The sequence below is a fragment of the Pimephales promelas genome, chromosome 6, assembly GCF_988280905.1.
Source record: "Pimephales promelas chromosome 6, fPimPro1.hap1.1, whole genome shotgun sequence".
NCBI lineage: Eukaryota > Metazoa > Chordata > Actinopteri > Cypriniformes > Leuciscidae > Pimephales > Pimephales promelas.
Window position 1 is genome coordinate 39,239,518 of NC_142774.1, and position 23,329 is coordinate 39,262,846.

At 35.3% G+C, this 23,329-nt stretch overlaps 1 long non-coding RNA gene across 1 annotated transcript in view; it reads left to right on the forward strand.

Annotated features, from left to right (window-relative positions):
- LOC120460552 (uncharacterized) overlaps positions 1–23,329 on the forward strand; it is a 68,027-nt gene that overhangs the window by 29,379 nt on the left and 15,319 nt on the right. The window contains exon 2 of the long non-coding RNA XR_016168950.1: positions 10,348–10,455. This is a non-coding gene — a long non-coding RNA (uncharacterized LOC120460552). The remainder of the gene's footprint in view (positions 1–10,347; positions 10,456–23,329) is intronic.

The window sequence follows — 23,329 nt, forward strand, 5'->3', positions numbered from 1 at the left end:
GGCAGGCTGGATGAACTTGCGCTGATCATTTTTACGAGCGGAATGGAGATTGTTCCCGCTGGAAGAGGCCTTTGGAAACAATCTAATGCATAATGATGAACATTGGTTTTCCTCCGGGGGCTTTGAGGAGTTCATGTTCCCCAGACCCCTCACGGTGCATCAGATGTCTAATTATTGTTCCAAAGTGACACGCATGTTCACGGAAGTTGGTGACAGAATATATTAAGAGAGAAGAGAGAATGGTGTGGCCAGGTTTTGTCTACCTTGATGATGCCCTTGTCTTTGCGTCCATATGGCGATGAGGCATACATATGCATGGACTGCCGAATCCACGCCGCTATACTTCTTAGTCTTGCCTGTCATCGGTTTCATCAGAAAGATGTCCTTCCAGACTCTTGGGAATGTGTGAAGATAGTGACAGAGGACGATTTAAGACATGTGCACGACATCATGTTCTGCAAGGAAAAAAAAAGGATTTATTTTCTGTGCATGCTAGAGTTGTTCCTACTACTCTACTATATGCAGTATGCATCGTAATTTAGATCACATGTTAAATTTGTATTTTTTTTTTTTACTAAAATATCACAATTAAGTAAAGACAGGGAGAATATTAAATTAGTTTTAAGTGGATTGTTGTAATTTTTGACATGTTTTCCGGTGCACTGAAAACTATCAATTTATTATAATTTTCTTTTCTTTTCTCTAATCAAAATGTTCCAAGCTAAAGTTTTGATGGTGGCTTTTCCTATGTCCCCAATTTACTATACATAGTCATATAGCGACGCTTTTGACATTGTGTCTAAATCCGACGCACATGGCACCCTTTCGGTTTGGTTGGTTTAGGTCTGGGGTAGGGTTAGGTTTAGACCACTAGGAGGCGCCTTCTGTCCTATATATGTATCGGATGTAGACGCAATGAAAAAAGCGTCAGTATGTAAATATACAATATATATTTCGTTGGATGCTCACTATATGCTCCCTTACCAGAAATTACGTCACATTTCTGAAGTGCGAAACATAAAACCCATGAGCAAACTCAATACATATAATGAAGCGATAGAAGATTTGAAAAGACAAACAGCATTTTTTGTATTATGTTAGCATAAACACATCACTAGACAGGTAGTGAACATGCATTTCTAATTAATATTCAGCTGAAATATTGTGAGGATATGTAACAGAACAATGTGTTTAAACAGCGTAAACAATAATATCGAAAATATATACTCTATAGACCCTGCCTGTTGGCGATTAATCCTAGCGGTGACGTTCTAATGTTGTGCGTTGACGTTGTGTATATAGCATACATTTCTGAAAGTCTACTAAACCCTTTTACATTATTTACTGGGTTTGAGACTTTATCTCGTAATTGCAACTTAAATTCTCATAATTACAACCATAACAAAATAGCGACATTACCGTTGAGCTTTTTTTTTTTCCTGATTGTGACTTTATCTTACACTTTGACTTTCTATTTTGCAATGTTTTTTTTGCAATCACAAGCTTGTTCAGCTTTTAAAAGTTATATGGTTTCAAAGTTGCTGCATAACATAAATCTAAATATATTTAAAGAACATTGAATATATTTTTTTTTTGGCTTAATCGTCAGCTTTGTTGCAATTATGCTATATTAATATTTTTCAATTGTGATGCCTAGTGTTTTCCAATTAATTTTGGGTTCATATCATCTCCACCCTCAGTCTGAGCTTTTGCAAACTGTTTTTTTTATCACATATTGCTTGTTTTCTCACACAACCACTATCAGCGGATTTCAGGAGCATCTACATTCAGCTTGCCGAGGCAAACTTTACAAGCTTTGTAATGAATTTCACATGGTGTGATAGTACAATGTCAAGGTTCTTTCTGTGGAGCAACTCAGTGCTAACGTTGCATCATTTCCTTTTGTAGAGGTTGTCTCTTTGCCAAAAATTGAATTGTAAGGCCTTGACCAATCTTGCAATATTTGTGTGATAACTGATTGCCTCGTACCGTCTGTGTGAGGCTCAGAACAAAGCTGGCAGATTTCAAACTAAATTTCGAGCAGTATCACTTATCTGTTTGTTGTTCCATATATATTCACCAGCTGCTTTTATTAGTACTATCACTGTGTCCTTGCAAGCACGCTTGCAATAATATATTTGGCTTGTATCAAGTGTGTCTGATGTCTCGCCACCCAAATGCAGGTTATAAGGATGTCTTGTAGCAGAAATGTGCAGTTGCTTAGTTTTGAAACATCAGATAAATTACACAAACACAATTTAATATGCTATACAAATATAGCACTATTAGACTTCATCTTGACTTCACATGTATATTCGCATGATCATGTGAAGAATATACTGCCTTATTCTTAGTCATGACAAACTCATTCTCATCCTAGGGCGTCATATACTGACGTTTTTGCCAATGCGTATACATCCAACGCACATGGCACACTTTAGCATCAATATAACTATAACAATACAATATAGCATTTGTATATGAAACGTATCAGAAATTACAAACATGTTTGCAAGTTGGATAAATAAGATGAAATATGCTTTTTTTAGACATTTTTTCTCGATTTCAGAATTCGAATGCACTGCCTTACTCTAAATTAAAGCAGTCATGTGACATTGTGGAATTAATGGTTTACATTCATCCAGTTATAAAGATACATCTAGACATTTTTTTATTGGACCACAAAGTATGTTGTCACAATAATCGCAATGACGAAAAAAGCATGTCATGCAACACTATTACACCTTTAAAATCAGTTGACGATCACAGTATTTATAAAAAGTGAAATAGTTATGTTGTTCTTAAGGGAAAGTTCGCATGCAATTTAATTTAGATAAGTTCATGAAGCATTTTCATGGACCATAAACAAGACATCCTGGCTAATGCATGATGTTTGTTCATCCTAATTGTTGGAAATAAAAGCATGATTGTTTTTCTTGTAGTACCATTTATTGAGTTTGGCATATGGGGCATTTTCGTTGATTAAAAAACAAGATGCGCCTGCACTACAGGACGATTGGCGGCCATAATCATTGCGTGTTGCATAATTGTGTCATTTATTCATCGTTTGGGATACAGGACATAACACAGAATAGCATACCTGGTGCGGCTGGCAAACTAACTTGTATATCAAAGGCATAAAAGCCTTAAAGGAGTAGTTCACTTTAAAAAAAAAAAAAAAAAAAAAAAACTTTTGCTGATAATTTACTCACCCAATTATAATGGACTTCAATGGGAACCAAACGGTTCAGTTTCAGTGCAAACTGCAAACTGTTCAAAGAGCTTTAAACGATTTCAGACGATGAATAAGGGTCTTATCAAGTGAAACAATCGCTCATTTAAAAAAAAAAAAAAGACAACAAAGTTTAAGTTTTATAAGCTCAAATGTTCGCCTTCTGTGATGAGCGTTTGCGACTCTCCTGTTCGAACTCATTCATCAAAATGAACAAATCTTTTTCGTGTCATTTGGTTCATTCAACGAACGAAATGAACGAATTGACTCGGAAAAAGATTCGTTCATTTTTCAGTCACACAGAACAGAGCAAGGCAACCATTTGAGCTTATAAAACTTCAACTTTATTCTATTTATTTATTTATTTATTTTTTATTTATTATTAGGGCTGTGCAAAAATTAATTGCGATTAATCGCATCCAAAATAAAAGTCTGTGTTTACATAATATATTTGTGTGTGCTGAATATAATTATTTTGTATAAATAAATACCTATGCATGCATGTATATATTTAAGATTTATTTTATTTATTTATTTTTTTTTTTTTATTTTTTTTTTTAGTTTTATTTTAGTGTCTTACACTTACATGCCCAGCCCAAATGGGCTTAGAAGACACTAATTACATAAAACATACACCAAACACAAGATGACCATCATACAAAAAAAAAAAAAAGACACAAGAAGATCACCAACACAAAAGGTACATACAAGGCACATTACCATAATTTTCTCAATATAAACAAACAAAAAACAAAAACAAAACACGACAACGTCAAATTATATCAGGATATAAATTTCTTTGCCTAAGTTTCCACGCCTTATCCACATATCTAGCCAAACTATAGATTTCATTTTCAAAGAGCCAATTCAACATATCCCCATCCGTCATCCAAAACATATCAGGCTTTTTACATTGAATCCTCTCAAACAAACTCACTCTTAATTCGTGATATAAAGGACAAAAAAACAAAAAATGCCATTCATCCTCAACAACCATTAGATCACATAAACCACATAGTCTATCCTCTTCTAGGACACCTTTATAGCGTCCCACCTCGATCTGTAAGGGCAACACCCCAGCTCTGAGCTGGGCACACAAAGACCTCTGCGATCTAGTTAACCAGCATTTGACATAAGGCTCTGCAAAATATTCATTCTTAAAGTGAACGTAACTTCTCAATTTAGGCTTATTTAACACCTGCCGTAACCATTGTTCTTTATAAGAGTTAAATAAAAACTGCCTGACCTCAGATATATTACATTGTAAAGTATTTGTAAATATATACTGTATTTTTACTGATGAGAATATTTCAAGGACATCCATTGACCAGGGATAATTATGAGCTTTATCCCACTCAAAAACTTTCCGAGTAAGTCTATCTTCAGATAATCTTGTAAAACGATTCCACAACCTTATTATTTCCACCCTTTGTTTCACAATACAAGGCTCCCAACCCATATCTCCCTCAATTGCAACTCTAGTAGTGAACCTATGCACTCCAAGGAAACACCTCATGGCCCTGTTCTGCAATCTATTACATTCTGGAGCATCTTCAAAACCCCAGACCCCAGCTGCATAAAACAAAATAGGTCCCACCATACTGTCAAACAGTCGGGTAAATGTTGCATACCCTATTTGTGGGCAAAGCTTCAACCTATTAATAACGGCTCCCAGAGCCCTCCCTGCAGACTCAGACAAAACCCTTCTCCCTTCTGAAAATGTCATATTTTCATGAAAAATGAAACCAAGATATTTATAAGTTCTGGAATACATAAGCTGTGTTTGTCCAAAAAAAAACTCAAATTCACTACGTGTAACAGATGGTTTCCTAAAATGAACAATTTGTGTTTTATCCCCATTTATAGAAAGTCTCCATTTATTACACCAATCCTTCATAATACCCAACATTCTTTGTAGTTTAATTTCTTCATCTGTGCAAACAACAATATCATCTGCATATAATAAAATGCTGAGGTTAAAACCATCAATATCTATACCCAAATTTGCTGACTTTATCTCTTGAGCCAGATCGTTCACAAAAAGCGTAAAAAGCGTTGGTGAAAGAACATCTCCCTGCTTAACCCCAAATGGAGTGGGAAACCATCCTGTCCTCATGTCATTAATCTGTACACAGGCCACTGGAGCCTTATACAGAGCTCTGATGGAATTATACAGGTGACCTGTAATGCCAATAGAAAGTAACTTATATTTCAACAAATCTCTATTAACCCAATCAAAAGCTTTTTTAAAATCAACAAAACAAACAAAAGTGCTTTGATTTTCCTGTAGCCTTGCTCTAATAACAGTTGATAAAACATAAATGTGGTCAATACACGTTCTATGTTTTCTAAAGCCATAAGAATTATTTGCGCTTAAATTCTGTATATATATATAAATACAAAATCTATATTATATAAATATAAATATTTTATATATGAATAACAAATTTTCTTAAATATATACATGCATGTGTGTGTATTTATATATACAAAATAATTATATACAGCACACACAAATATATTATGTAAACACAGACTTTTATTTTGGATGCGATTAATCGCAATTAATTTTTGCACAGCCCTATTTATTATATATTATATATTTATTATATATTTTTTATTTTATTTTTTATTTATTTCGATCGTTTCGCTTAATAAGACCCTTATTCATCGTCTGGAATCATTTAAAGCCCTTTGAACAGTTTGCAGTTTCCACTGAAACTCTCATTTGGACCTTGAACCGTTTGGTTCCCATTGAAGTCCATTATATGGAGAAAAATCCTGGAATGTTTTCATCAAAAACCTTAATTTATTTTCGACTGAAGAAAGAAAGACATGGACATCTTGGATGACATGGGGGGGGAGTAAATCATCAGCAAAAGTTTTTTAAAAGTGAACTTCTCCTTTAAGCATTGTCTGAGGTAGATCGCTCTAAATGATAATTAAAGCACATCTTATGTCTACATAATGTATGACCCAAAGCGCTCAAGTCCACCCCGACACAATGTTCACCCCAGTGGGGCCGACTTCAGCATGCACGCTCTGACAGCCAAGGTCAGAGGAACAAACCTGCTCTAACCCGATTGCTTCGCCTGGCCTGATGTGAAGACAGCGATATATGCTTGTCAAGTGGGATTACGGATGCTCACCCATGCAGAAAAGGCAGTTACTCCCAAGTGCAAATCTCCAGCTTTGGCAGAGCAGGCCATAAATGCATGTATATTACTTGTTGTCACCCTCTTGATTGTGTATGATAGCGTAAATCTAGACTATTTTTGGATGGTGTCATAAAGTAAACGTCAACAAAATTGTTTGTAACTTATAGTACACTTATCCGGCATGCATTACAAGACTTTCCGGGGGAGAGAGTTAGAGAGAGATGAAGTCAGAGGGATGATGTGGCTGTGGAAAAGATTAGAGCTCTTAACACACTACTTTCAAGACTGTATTCTACGTCAGTGGGCGCAATGCATTTTCGGCAGACCGTTGACATTTTTAGAGCGCAATTTCAAAGTTCAAAGGGATGAACCACTTAGTGCTCAGTGTGTGCTTTTCTGTAGTTTCACAAGCTCACTGATGCTAGATACTGTATGTTTGTGCATTTCTTCCCAAATAGAAAACAATGACGAGGTCACTGATTGAGACGCAATTGGCATTACCAAACAACTCGGGTAACAATGCACCAACTAAAGCTTTTCTATGAACCACACTGCCTGAAGTGCAGGTCTTTTTAAGAGATGGTCAACACTGCGAGTTCATCCATTGTTATCTTCACTCTATTGATTTCTAGCTGTTGGGCTCTATTACAGATAAAGGACGGGGGGCGGGTTGAATTGCATTGCCGTGTATAAGGAACCAGACAAATCAAGAAGTATTGACGGCTAAAATACTTTATAATTAGTGGTATTTTTAAGATGATGATATGGAGAAGGAATCCTTTTTTTATGTGTGTGTTGCATAAGGACTTTGTTCCAAAACCTAATGAGCTGCCTTACTGTAATGCATGCATAGGCTGGTAGCTACTTAGACAGCATTCTTGAATGAGTCACAACCGCATAAGAGACCAATTTGTAACACTATAAGAAAGCAACTCCTATAAATAGCACTGCTCAATCGATGCTCTTCAGACTTGATTCACAAATCATTGCAATACTGCATAATAATTGGCTAAGTTTCTCAAATTATCCAGTTAAAATGTATGATAAAATCCATGTGCTATTAAATGCATAAGAATGCATGACATACAAGCATACAAACACTGGTAAAGAAACTTTGGTAAAACTTTATTTTGATTGTCCATTTTAAACATTGTACTATCCATATGCAGCTACATGTGAACTAGCAGTCATTAGAGTATCATTAGACTGTCTGCTTAAAGGGATAGTTCACTTTGAAATTTATTTTTGGTATGTTTTAGCTTACCTCAAGGGCATCCAAGATGTAGGTGTCTTTGTTTCTGCATTTTCAAATATTGACATTTTTAGGTCAAACCGTTCTTGTCTGTCAGTCATATAATGGTGGTCTATGGTCACCACCTCAAAGAGCATGCACAGAGAAGTCCAAATTAAACACGATTTAACGACTCGTAAATGTAAGTACACATTGATGGCCTAAGACACGAAACGAGTGGTTTGTGTGAGAAAACGAACAGTATTTATATAATTTTACCTCTTGTTACCACGGCCACAAAGTGCCGCGCCCTCAGATCGCTTGGACATGGCTGTGGTAACAAGAGGTAAAATGATATAAATACTGTTCGTTTTCTCACACAAACCGCTCGTTTAGTTTTTTAGGCCATCAATGTGTCCTTACATTTACGAGTCATTAAATCATGTTTAATTTGGACTTCTTTGTGCATGCTCTTTGAGGTGGTGACCATAGACCTCCATTATATGACAGTCAGAGAAGAACGGTTTGACCTAAAAATATCAAAATTGACTGCGGACTACTGCGGAAACAAAAAAAACATGCATCTTGGATGCCCTTGAGGTAAGCTAAAACACACCAAAAGTTAATTTCAAAGTGAACTATCCCTTTAATATTTGATTACTCTTTATTGTCAACTTATTCTACTAACCCCAACCTCGCTTTTAATACTCTAATGAGAGTTAGTTAACGTGTAATTGCAACGTTTCTCAGTTAGTAGAATATCTAAAGATGACTATTGAGATAAAGTTACTTTATTTAGCAATTATACAATAATTTAATAGTTTTAGTTAACAATAAAAAAAAAACACAGAAGACACACACTAAATTTAGCCAGGCAACGTTATTATTGCAGCAGCCTTGTTGACTTATATACAGTATAAGCTTGTGTGTATTTAATTGCTTACTTTTTGCTCAAATTAAACATACTATGCATATGTTTCATACTCGGATGACCTATTGTTTGCCTTCTCAATAGTCATTTGTTTAAGGATATAACCTGTAGATAATTATGCAATTATCGTCAGATTCATAAATACCCCTGTGGCAAAGAAATGTGCGCACTCCTCACCTCTCAGCCCACTCGCATCTAAACAAAGCCATTGTTCCTTTGGATTTCTTTCACTCGCTGTTCATATCCATCTTTCTATCCGTCTAATATCCTCTCCCGGTCTATATCTCGTTTTTCTGTTGGAGAAAACACCAGAAGATTAATCTGTCTTACTGCATACACTATATGAGCTCTCAAGCGTTTATTTGTTGAGTCGCCTACTGGATGCATTACACATTCAGATCTGGCATCGACTAGTTTACCGCTGCCTTTCTAATCAAGCTTTTAATAGAGCTAATTCTTTATCTTAACGCCACCTAAAACAAGGCCAGCATGACAGCGTGAATAATTCAGAAGGGTTACAATGAGCTTGTAGCTTGTGGATGTCATTGTGAAGCTCAAGAGACTTTTAAATGGTTTGACAGCCATATTGTCCCAATAATGCTTTGACCAAATTACTACTGTAAAGGACGGGCTACTCAACTGAACATGACAAACCACATCAGTGATCAATAGGAAGTAGTTTGCACCATGCAAACATTTAACACCAAGTTTATATGTGTTCACCAGTGTGTAAAGAACACGTTTTGAGAAATAATTTTGTCATAATTTACTCAGTCTCAAGTCAATTAAAAATGTTCAAACACAAAAGGAGCTGATTGCATGTAAAAGTCGTCTTCTGAAGCTATGCGATAGCTTTATGTGAAAAAAGGTTTTCCTCTGCTAATCTAGTACTCTTGCTCACATTTAACAAAAAACATTAGCAAATGACTTCATTAAAGGAATAGTTCACTTTAAAAAAAAAAAAAAAAAAAAAAACTTTTGTTGATAATTTACTCACCCCCATGTCATCCAAGATGTCCATGTCATTCTTTCTTCAGTTGAAAAGAAATTAAGGTTTTTGATGAAAACATTCCAGGATTTTATCCATATAATGCACTTTAATGGGAACCAAACGGTTAAAGGTCCAAAAGACAGTTTCACTGCAAACTGAAAACTGTTCAAAGGGCTTTAAACGATTCCAGACGATGAATAAGGGTCTTATCAAGCGAAGCGATCGCTCATTTAATAAATAAATAACAAAGTTTAAGTTTTATAAGCTCGCCTTGCTCTGTTCTGTGTGACTCTCCAGTTCGAACTCTTTTTTCGAGTCATTTGATTCATTCAACGAACGAAATGAATAAATCGACTCGGAAAAAGATTCGTGACATATGTCATGGTTATGAAGGTGTCATGTCAGTCTTCTGCACACCCCTTCAAGTAAAGTGTCCAACATTTCTTACAGTCATCAATGTTGAAAAAATTGGAGCTGCTTTATATTTTGGTTTAAACAGTGATACATTATTTCAGGATTCTTTGATGAACAGAAAGTACATCAAATACACAAACGCACACAATTCACATCAAAACCCTTTGGTTAATGGTCGCACACATTTCTAAAAAACAATTAGCCCTCCGAGTTAACCAGTCTACCACAAATCAAGCTGTTCTCAGTTCCTCTGTCGGTTTCGTGATGAGCGTTTCTTGCGCTCTTTTCCTCAGCAGAGGTGACGGCACTTCTCAGTATGCAATCAATCATTAGGGCTGGCCACTAGATTAGGCCTGGACTCACTGTGTGCATGTGCTCTTTGAACTGTAGGGGGTGAACCGAGCTCCTGGAGATTCAGAATGTGATACGGCAGCAGTTCAAAGGACAGAGCCATTGAAGAAAGAAGTCTGACAGGAAATGAGGACCAGAGGGACAATTGTGAGTCATATTCACATTTTCACACAGCCTTTTAGACTTTCATGATGTGGATTGACTTGACACATTTGGTGGGGTTTGCAGATTTCTTTGACTCTTGTATCTTTTTTTTTGTTTGTTTTTCTGAGACAGCGACTGGCAGAAACTAAACACTAGGTGTTTTCCTATACTTTTGCCCCTGTTCTCACGTAAATGCGTCTCTATAACACGCATCGTGTATTGTCGTGTAATTTATACGCGGAAATGAGTTTTTACATGCATATGGTACGCAGTTTTTCACATGCATTTGATACTCAGTTCATTTGCGTGTAATACACATGCACTCCACAACACTAATTCTACCAAAACGTATAATAAACACACCCCACACCACTACTATACCTACCCTAACCAACCAATGCGTATCAAATGCACGTAAAAACTCACTTTAGCATATAAATTACATGACGATACACATTTAGTGTGATCGGGTTGGGTATTATTTTATTGCCTGGTCAGAAGTACAGTGACTTTGAAAACACAGTAAGCTTTGAATTCAATTGGGTAACACTTTATTTTGATGGTCCCTTTTGAACATTATGTTGACTTTAAACACTCTCAGAAAAAAAAGGTCCAAAAGCTGTCACTGAGGCTGTACCTTTTCAAAAGGTACACTTTTGTACCTAAAGGGTGCATATTGGTACCTTAATGGTACATTAGCACCTAAAATGTACATTAGCACCTAAAATGTATATATTAGCACCTAAAATGTACATATTAGCAAATAAATGTCCATATTAGCACCTACATGTCCATATTAGCACCTAAAATGTACATAGTAACACCTAAAATGTCCGTATTACCACCTAAAATGTACATATTAGCAAATAAATGTCCATATTAGCACCTAAAATGTCCATATTACCACCTAAAATGTACATATTAGCAAATAAATGTCCATATTAGCACCTAAATGTCCATATTAGCACCTAAAATGTACATCGTAACACCTAAAATGTCCATATTACCACCTAAAATGTACATATTAGCAAATAAATGTCCATATTAGCACCTAAAATATACATATTGGCACCTAAAATGCCCATGTTAGCACCTAAAACGGACATATTGGCACCTAAAATGTATATATTGGCACCTAAAATGTACATATTAGCACTTAAAATGTACATATTAGCACCTAAAATGTCCATATTACCACTTAAAACATACATATTAGCAAATAAATGTCCATATTAGCACCTAAAATGTACATATTGGCACCTAAAATGTACATTTTAGCAGATAAATGCCCATATTACCACCTAAAATGTACATATTAGCACCTAAAATGGTACAGCCCTAGTGACTGCTTTTATACCTTCTGGGAGTGAAGGGTTAGTTCACCCAAAAATGAAAATGATGTCATTAATGACTCACCCTCGTGTCGTTCCAAGCCTGTAAGACCTTCGTTAATCTTAAGAACACAGTTTAAGATGTTTTCGATTTAGTCCGAGAGCTTTCTGTCCCTCCATTGGAAATGTGTGTACGGTATACTGTCCTTGTCCAGAAAGGAAATAAAGACATCATCAAAGTAGTCCATGTGACATCAGTGGGTTAGTTACAGTGCTTTGAAGCATCGAAAATACATTTTGGTCCAAAAATAACAAAAACGACAACTTTATTCAGCATTGTATTGTCTTCCTGACATGTATATGGTTTATGGGGTAAGTTGTCAAAATGGAACTTGCTATTATATTATAGACTTTTAAGACTGAGCAGGAAAAAATCATAATGTTTTGCAGCATTTCTTATGAAGAGCAATGTTTTTACCACTTTGAATTCTTCTTATAAACTCTTTTTTTATCTCTTGGAAAGCAAGAGTTGCTCCCGACACCCACTTATTAAAAGTTGGGAGCCAAGTCTTGAGACGTTGGCCGCCTTGTGTTTATTTACATCTTCACGTATTCACTTCTAGCGACATGTTTCTACAATACATAGCCTCTTTTGGTGGAACTGTTTTTCACACTTTTCTTTTGCATTCATTTATCTGCAGTCGTTCTGGACTCACTCACATGTGACATAATCAAACATAAAAACAAAGGCATATACTACATCTATCTTGACAGCTTACGTGAAATTAATTCGTCATGTGCTGCATTTGGAGAATGCTGTGATCAGTAAATAACTGCATAACCGAACGCATTTCTGTACTTTGAATACCAATCACGGCTATTATGTAGAACAATCACTTAATCATTGATCACATTTTTGTGTTACACTCCGTCAGAGGCATTTTCTTATGAAGTCTACTGTACAAACTGGTTTTATTCCCTGAGAGTTTTAATTGTACACAGCATTTCACATGTACGTGATCTCATTAGCATGTATTCATTTACATATCTTTGCATAGACACTAAAACCTTGTTAACGTATTAAAAGCATCTAAAATGAAAGCATTTTACTTATGAAAAACTTTAGAGACTCACAAGTGATGATTATCCCTTATGTGCTGTTGTGGCAGTTTTCATTGTACATGTATGCACTTGGCAGATTGTTTTATGGATTGAAGATGGGCAGTTTATCAGAGCATGCATTCCCTGGAAATCAAACCCATTCTTTTGACATTGGTAGCACTGAGCGATATAAATATATAAATGATATAAATGTGACAGGAAAGAGCTAATAATATTGAAAAATGAAATAATTAGTCAGCACACCCTTACATCCCCCCGATTGGATGTTTCTGGTCTAATCTGACTTGTCATTTTTCACCCTACATCCTAAACTAAGTTTATGCTTGGAGAAATCCAAGCAATGCTGAAACAAACGATGTGTGTTTTCCAACAGATTAACACAAGGATGTGTGCAGCCATGTTGTGAGTTATTAAGTTCAGTGATCGCATGTCAGCTTCGTCACAAGTCAAATGTCTTGCACATGTTTCCCAGTCACCATATGAACATCACTGAAGCATTATGGGTAATTCTGAAAGTGTAAAGTAGATTTCCTCCTGCTTCATCCTTCAAAGAACTGGAGGCTTTTCTTCTTGTAGAATGGTACAATATGTCCAATGGTACTAATATGTCCATTTGAGGTGTTAATATGTACATTTTAGGCAGTAATATATCAATTTTAGGTGTTAATATGTACATTTTAGGTGATCATATGTACATTTTAGGTGCTAATATGTCTATTTCATGAGCTAATATGTCGATTTTAGGTGGTAATATGTCAATTTTAGGTGATCATATGTACATTTTAGGTGCTAATATGTCTATTTCATGAGCTAATATGTCGATTTTAGGTGGTAATATGTCAATTTTAGGTGTTAATATGTACATTTTAGGTGATAATATGTACATTTTAGGTGTTAATATGTCCATTTCATGAGCTAATACGTACATTTCAGGTGCTAATATGTACATTTTAGGTGCTAATATGTACCACTAAGGTACCAATATGTAGCCTTTGAATACAAAAGGTACAGCCCCAGTGACAGCTTTTGTACCTTTTTTTCTGAGAGTATATATATATATATATATATATATATATATATATATATATATATATATATATATATGGCGTCCTTAACCTGTTAACTGTCACCCCCCCTTTTTTGAATAGACATGAAAATGCACATTTCGAACTTAAATGGTTGTAATTCAAGAATGCTTTGGAATATAGACATATGATTGGTCTTGTTTTAAAGAAGACATTTGGCAGATTTTTGTAGAAGTGAAATAAATTAAGAAAGTGAAACAGAAAAAAAGTTATAGAAGTTTGAGTTTATGGAAATGTACAATGTAAAAATATTAATTATTCATATTTTACATAAAATATATATTTTCAAAACCTGGGCTACTCTAAAATGGCAGAAAGATCAAAGCCAAAAATCTGAACAAGTTGTGTTTCAAATTTTAGGTTGATATCTCAAAAAATGAGCTTTCAGTAAGATTTTGTTTGAGCGCAGTACCAAACTTTTTCACTAGGGCACAATCAGACTCCATTACTGCCCATATAAGGGCGCCTGCATTTCCATTACTGTTTTGAGTGATATGAACCATTATTTTCACAATTTTCAAACAATTTCTGAAGTAGAGATCCTATTCAGAAGTAGCATGGGAAGTTTGGCAGATTTTGAAATGAATTGAACCTCTAAGAAACACATACAAAGAACACGCATGTAAGTCATAGCTAGCTGCCACGTCACAAATGGTGAATTTATTATTTTTTTCTTGATATTTCAAACTTTTCAGACCTTTTTTTTTCCAAAATAATTGAATGGATTCTATCTTTTGAACTTTTGGCATGAAAACAAACTGAGGTATCTACCATTTTTTCATGATTTTTCATGTTTACTGCTATTTTAAAATAAAGGTCTGAACACGCCTTATGAGTATGAAAATATTCTTGTTTTATATTGATAAATTATGGCTCCTCTGTAATATATTTTGAAAATCAGTCACCAAATATGGAAACTAGAGATTGTAAGCTTTCAAATGATATAGTTTGTCAATATTATTTAAGGTATTTACTAAGATATTATTGTTTTAAAAATATAGTGGCAAACGTCCCACCTGTGGGACGGTGACAGTTAAGTGGTTAAGGAGGATTGACAGGATTTCATGTTGACTTTGTTTTCCCATTCAATATTTCCAGGCAGTTGCTAAAAAAGGGGAACTCCATCAAATCCCATAGCAAGCAAAAGGACAACATATTCAGGGACCTTGTTGGAGATGGATGTGTGTGTGTGTGTGTGTGTGTGTGTGTGTGTGTGTGTGTGTCCACAGGGACCGGAAATCCTCCGCAACTCGAAAATCCTTGTGTCTCAAGACTGAGGAGATTGGATCTGAGAATGTAACGCAGAGAAGCACACCATATGGAGAGTGCTTGTGTGGTTCCTGATTAGTTCCACATAATTGATCATTGGTTTCAGAGGGACTTATCACCACCCAGACGCCCGTGTCATCTGTACTGGAGGCGAATGGTGTTTGTCATGCAAGCCAGTGCAGAGCTGAGATAAAGAAAATGCTGTCCTATGAATAGTGGATGCTTCCGCAGCACATTGAATTTTCCGCAGTGGCTCGGGGTATTAAAATATGCCCTGTTGAGCTTGGTTAAACTAGATGTATGAGATTGGGAGCCTGCGTGAACGGTAAGTCTTTGCCAGTCTGGTGGAGCCCAATTTTCTGCTATTGGCAAGGCTGAGTCATTGACATCTCACTGCTGGGTCAAAAGCTCATGTCCCCCATTTAACGAGTAGATACAAGTGGGAAACTTTTACAAAGATGGAGTGAAATTCCCCGTTCTACATTGCAGAACAGCTGTGCTTTAGTTCGGGTGGGCAGCACATGAGCCCAATTTCAAATACTGTAGTATGCATTGAAAAAAATCGTTCAACCAAAAACGAGAAGTCATATTTACAGCACTCCGCCAGGTTTGACATCATGTCAAATGCAATTTCTTTTTCTAGTTATAAAAACATTATTTCTGAATGCTCTTTGAGAAACCTCAGACCCCAGAGGGTTAAAGGGAGAGTTCACTTTGAAATAAAATTTTTTGGGTATGTTTTATCTTACCTCAAGGGCATCCAAGATGTAGGTGTCTTTGTTGTTTCAATTTTGATATTTTTAGGTCAAACCATACTTGTCTGTCAGTCATATAATGGAGGTCTATGGTCACCACGTCAAAGAGCATGCACAGAGAAGTCCAAATTAAACATGATGTTTAATAATGGCTTTAGACACAAAACGAGCGGTTTGTGTGAGAAAACGAACAGTATTTATATCGTTTTTACCTCTTGTAATCACAGCCACATCCAAGTGATCTGAGGGCGCGGGGGCTTTGTTGCTGTTGTAACTAGAGGTAAAAACGATATGAATACTGTTCGTTTTCTCACACAAACCGCTTGTTTCGTGTCTTTAGGCCATCAATGTGTACTTACATTTACGAGTCATTACATCATGTTTAATTTGGACTTCTCTGTGCATGCTCTTTGAGGTGGTGACCATAGACCTCCATTATATGACTGACAGACAAGAACGGTTTGACCTAAAAATATCAAAATTAAAATTACTGAGGAAACAAAGACACCTACATCTTGGATGCCCTTGAGGTAAGCTAAAACATACCAAAAATTAATTTCAAAGTGAATTATCCCTTTAAGGGAACATTTAATGTTATCGTTTTGCAAACGTTATGTGGAAGTTACCTTTGGACATTCTAAAACAGGCGGTTACATTTAAAAGTGTTCAACTAGCAAAACAAGTTACATTAATGATCTATTATTCTCCATCATTTCATTAATGATATTTTTAGAACATTATTAAAGACCAGACATCTTTGAGCTAACGTTTTGTTTTATTTGTTTGTAACCTTGAGACAAACTTACCAGAGAGTTCCCTATATGAATTGTCACTGTATGCAAATGGCTATATGAAGATTCTTGAAAACCTCTCGTTTCGTGTTCCACAGATAAAATAATAGCCAAAGGTTTGGAATTATGTGATGGTGAGTAATTAAAGACTTAATTGGAAATTTTGGGTATACTGTTTCTTTAAGAGACTCAAAGAAACTTGACTAGTATCAAAGCACACTTGATCCATACACTGATCATTGCATTATAGCTATTATTTTAGTTTTCTCGCCCATCATATTTCCAATTTGAAATGAGAGCACCAAAATGATGTCAACTTTCAGAGCTAATAAATCTTTAAACAGATTTGAGAGCTGTTTAATTCAGACTGTAAGCTCAGATGAGAGACCTTTAACACTCATGATTTTAATAAAAACTGCAAATGCCCAACTCAATTTCACGCACACAGTACCGATATTGTTCAATATTGAGTAAATTGAGGGCCTTGTTGACTTGAATTTAGGTGGCTTATAAAAGCGTCTTGAGTAATGCACTATGACAAAGTATTGATCATGACACAAATAGGCTGAGGTCTGTTTGTCTCTTCAGCGGAGGAAGTGCTGGCCATGGGACAAGCTGTCAACAGATCCCGTCACTCAAGTGTCGGTTTGACAGTGTTCTGGCATTATGATCTAACACAGATCTGATGGCTTTAATGAATATGACATGTAGAAACACTGCGCTACAAAACGAGGGAAAATATTTGACGTTTCGGTGATGTACAGTATGCTGTTCTGTTGACATATTGCAACTTTTCTCAACTATTTTGATGCAAACTCACAAACATTTCCTTAAATAAATCCCTCACTGCAAAGAAAAAAAAACTGCCTTTAACTTATGTACAATTATAAGTAATTTCAACTTTGAATCTTCAATAACATAAACAAGTTGAAAATAGTTTATGAATTTATGAAAAAAACATATGTTACCATGACTTATTAATCATATCCTTGTTTACAGTGCTGACAAAAAATAAATAAATAAACTGAAATAGTTCCCTGTTTATTCATGTGATGTATTCATGTACTATACATTACTATGTACTATATAATTTATATATTATATTATTTATTTTATCTTCAAATTCACATTTATATAAGTTCATCTAATATTCATAATCATTTTCAGCTTTATTTTAAAATTATTGTATGAGTTTGTTATCAATGTAAGCCTTTCAATCAATGTAAATTTATATTATCTTATACATAAATATGTATAACAACACTGTAAAAAATATTTTCAAGATTTGTTATCACAAATGTCAAATCAACTTTATAATAATTTATTTAGTTGAGAACTTATTATTTTGAGTTTCTGATGGTTAAATTAATCGACTTCATTGTATTAACTCACTTTTTCCAGTTCAATCAACTTAAAATTTTAAGGCAACCCAGGTTACTTACTTTTTTAAGTTAAACCAACAAAATAAATTTACAGTGTAGTAATCACAACATTTTTTATTTTGTCAAATCAACCTAAATAATTTATTTAGTTCAGATAACATATAATTTGGAGTTTCTGATGGTTAAATTAATCTCATTCGTTGTATTAACTCACTATTTCCAGTTCAATGAACTTAAAAATTTAAGGTGACCAGGTTACTTACTTTTTTAAGTTAAACCCTCAATATTTTTTTACAGTGAAATAAGCACCCAATAATCTAACTAATCTCTAAAGAGATTCATTGATTTCAAAGAATTGAATGTTTGTGTGTTTATACACCAAGATATATTGTGTCATGTGCAAATTAAATTCACACCACGATTTCTTTATCCCATAATTCACTATGTTTACACTCTAAGTGGACAAAAGCATCAGTTCAAGTGCAATCCATCCCGACAGTAGATTGCTTCAGGAAGTAGGATGACATGTTGACCGTTGGGCATCTCGCAAAGCACCAGAAAATTATACTGTGATAATTGGGCAAGTCATTTGACAAATCAGGATCAGTCATAGTTCACATAGCACACTTCAGGATGATTACCAGATTGTGAGACACTGACCAATCAAACACTTCAGAAAACATCCCGCGGGTGTCCGATCCACATTTGGTGAGAATGGAATGATATTCCTCTGTTTTTGTACTGCTTGTATCAAAAACAACAAAAAGTCTCATCACCATTAATACACTGGGTCTATAATTTCCTTTCTAATAGACTGTAAGTGGTAATGATTGATAATTTAGGATCAACCACAAGGATGTGTAGCCTACTCAGTCCATTTCTCTATACTTTCCATGCAAATGATTGTCAGAGTCCAACCTATGCAGATAATACAGCTATTCTTGCTCTGCTCATTATCTGCACGACTCGTTTCCCCCTAAAATCTCCATCTTAACATCTCAACAACTAAAGAATTGCCGATCCATCTTTCCGGTATTACCATCAGAGGAGAGAAGGTTGAAATAGTGGACTACTTCAGATACTGGCATTACACTGAAGATCTGAACTTCCCTCAGAATACTTTGGGTATTTATAAGCATGTAGGTCTTATCTAGCGAAACGATTGGTCATTTCAAAAATAAATACTCAGCGTTCATGACTCTCCTGTTCGAACTCGTTCATCAAATTGAACGAATCTTTTTTTCGAGTCATGACTCCCTCATTCATCGTCTGGTGTCATTTAAAGCCCTTTGAGGCTGCACTGAAACTCTCATTTGGACCTTGAACCATTTGGTTCCCATTGAAGTCCATTATATGGATAAAATCCTGGAATGTTTTCATCGAAAACCTTAATTTCTTTTCGACCGAAGAAAGAAAGACGTGGACATCTTGGATGACATGGGGATGAGTACATTATCAGCAAAAGTTATTTTAAAAGTGAACTACTCCTTTAAGTCATTTGTGATTCGTAAAGTAGTTGATAGTGTTCTTAGGACGTAAACCGCTTAGTGGAACGTTGCCATCTAGCAATTACGGTAATTACGACATGACATGTACACTCGCTGTTTTGGTTCAGGATGAACTGTAAAAGGTGGCTTTAATATTTAGACCACTTCTATTATTGATTGCTATCATGTGCAATCATGAGTATTTTGCAGTATAACAAAAAGTGTTTATGAAAAACATCACTTAGGGATTCTCAACTTTTGGTCTATTTTGGTAACCCTTGTATTTTTCCTCTTTGTCACTGCATGCAGCGACAGCATTGAAAATAGATGCAGAGCGTTGTCTGACGCAGCACAAACTAGTGTGTGTGTGGGTGTCCTAAATATCCAACACTGTGTAAACATATGTCAGTGCGGATCTGCTGGCTGGGACAGCGAGAATTTCAGCTTTATCAGAGCGCTTTTCCATGGGATGAGTCATCGTATTAATGGCATGATTTCAGGCATTGCTGTTGATGTCTCTTTTCAACCCGTTTTTTTTGTTGTTGTTTTTTTGAAATCTAAAGAAAAAAATGGACCTATTAGCTTTGCATCACTGCATTAACGGGGTCCTATGCCCTTTTATGAAGTCTTGATTTTGTTTTTGTGGAGTTTTCATGCTTGATTGTTCAAAAATATGTTTTGACATGTTTTACATAATTAGAGATCCTCTCTCCCCAGTCTGGCTACAACACGCCAATTTCGACGAAGCCCCTCCTTCTGAAATATGAAATGTGTTGTGATTGGCACCGTGTGATCGGGAATTCTCCTGCCCCTCTATAACTGCGAGTTAGTGTAAATATGAATGTGGATGGCGTCAATTTCAAACCAATTCGACCCTGATTCAGACCCTGACAATGTTAACGAACAAGAGGATTATGCAGAACATACTTTGCAAGCACGGATTTCACAGGACGTTTCAGAGTGGATTCTATTCATTATAGATACGATGTTATCCACCATTTAATCTTGATGTTTGTAGGGAAACTAAGGCAATACAAACAATAATCAATCACAAAATCATGGCTAATGATCAAAAGGAGCGGTGAAACCTCTCAAAAGTGAAAGCTTAATCTACAAGCTGTTCTCCATCAAATGTGCAGCACACAGATAAACATTTGGGTTTTAATGTTCAGGAACAGTGTTTATAATAAATTTTAACTACTCTAAGTTCGTCAGCCTTAGGAAGGCTGTGAGTTTCATTTTGTTGCGGATTATTTAAATGAGTAAAATTACGACTTCATAAGATCAGGAAAAACCACGCTGTAGTCCAAACGATTGATTTGTAGTTCCAAAAGTTGTAGTTCTTGAAAAGGGGATTCTGTTAAAAAGATCTCCCTTTCGTGAATTTTAAGCTTTTGTAATCTTGCAAATCTTGTTTATGCTCAAACAGCAACATTACACACTAACTAAAAGTGGAAAAGCATAATAGGAACCCTTTTATGCTCAGCTCAGTTTGCCATGTTCAACCTACACAATGTGCATTGAGTTCATACATTTATAAACGGAAGTACAGATTAATATTTAATGTTTTAACAAAGCATCATGTTGACTCTTGTTGTTCTGGGTGGTAAATGGCTCTCAGACATCAGAGCATTGACTGGCATGATGTGTAAATATATAAATAGTACAGACTTCATGTGTAATGCATTAGCAATGCAGCATGCATATGCTATGTACATGCATTTAGTGCTGATTTAAAGTCAACGTGAAATCAAAATGGATCCTATGTTTGTGTGGCCTTATGATTCACCAGTGTATTTAAAAAGAATTAAAAGTTTTTGTATCATGGCAAGTCCGTGCAAATTCCCAGTTCTTGATGTTCATGAAATAAGAATCCCTATTGATTTAGTATTTAATATCAGTCTGGCTTACTTTTGGTATTTTGCAGTAGCAAAAAAAAAAAAAAAAAACCCCAAAAAAAAAAAAAAATGTTTATGCATTTGGGCCAATCATTTATATAAAAACGCAAACTTTTGAAAATGGCCTTCAAAATGCAATCCTATACCCTAAAATATATAATATTACCAAGCAGATGCTTACTTTTTTTATATTTGATGAAATTGATAGTTATAAATTATAATAATTGAATATATTAATGAAAATCTGTTCATCTGTGCAGATATAAGTACATTGTAAAAAAAAATTAAATGAAGTAACCTGGTTGCCTTAAAGTTTTAAGTTCATTGAAATGGCAAAAAATGAGTTAATACAATGAAGGAGATTGATTTAATCATCAGAAACTCAAAATATTATGTTATTTGAACTACATAAATTATTTAAGTTGATTTGACAAGACAAATTGTTGTGATTACAATATTACAATAGTGCGCACAGACATTTAACCACTGTTCTCAGAAAAGTGTATTTATTTTTCTGTTTCTCAATATGGTGTTAGTTAAAGCTAATGTATGTACTGTCCGAGGTCTAAATGAACCACATGTTCATTTATTTAGTCATTTCAAGCCTTTAACTGATTCTAAATTGAATTGTGGGTCTTGAGGGATTTGGGAGAATAGTCTGATTATTGATGCAGTTGAAAATGCTTGACTCGAGTATTTGCTTAGCTGCATCTGTGCCATCACAGTAATATGCCAAAATTGCATCTATGCTGCTTTTTTAACTAACATGTTTAATTGTTTAGTGGCTGTTAGAAATTCTGGTCTAAAAGCATGATTCATGTGTGGCATTTGTTCTTGTTATTTATCTAAGAATATCACCCTTGAATCATTTCTAGAAAGTTCAAATCTTGTGTCGCCACATGCCCTGTGGATCTTCTCACCCAAACCCACAAAGAATCTGCTCTTAAATGACTCTTCCGTAAGATCTAATGGACGTGCATTTAAATGATCCAAGTGTCTGATTGCAACATAAATTTGCAATGCATTAGCACGGGCGCATTAGTCACTTACTTTTAAATTCTACAAACCAAGAGCGTTGAGCTGTCTGGATCATGTAACACACACCGCCCCACGTTTGTCACTAAGCATTTGTCTGATATGCCCTGCGAGCTTTTCCAGCCCTGGAAGAGAGTGTTTCCCCGAAATCCCCCCGGCCCTTAAACTGTATTCCAGACACCAGGTCTGAAAATGTTTTGTCAAGTGTGAACAGCAAGTGATGGCTTGCAGCTACCATGCTTTTCCATGCCAGACTTTTCATTTTCATCTGCTTGAATGCATCTCCCATCAAAGCTGCACTCATTTTATAGATTAGGATAAGACTCTTGCCACATACAGGGTGCTGTTTCTTTTTTTTTCTCATTGTGTTGGATGGACAAATCCAATGTATTGCATGGAGTTATGCACTCTAAAAAAAAATGCTGGGTTGTTTCAACCCCAATTTATGTCAAATATGGACATACCTAAAAAAAAATGCAATTTATTAATTGAACCCAACAGCTGGGTTTGTCCATACTTAAAATAATCCTGCATTTTTGGTTGATTCTGCTTTGGCTTCTTTTGTAAATTAAACGTGTGAAAAGTTGCTTTTGTTATTTTGTCTTTATGTTCTATTTCTATGTTATTCAGTTAACTACACTGATAAAAATGATTTTGTGGTGAAGTAAATACTACAGAAAAAAACAATGTAATTTACATGAAAAAAGTTAGTTCTGGCAAGA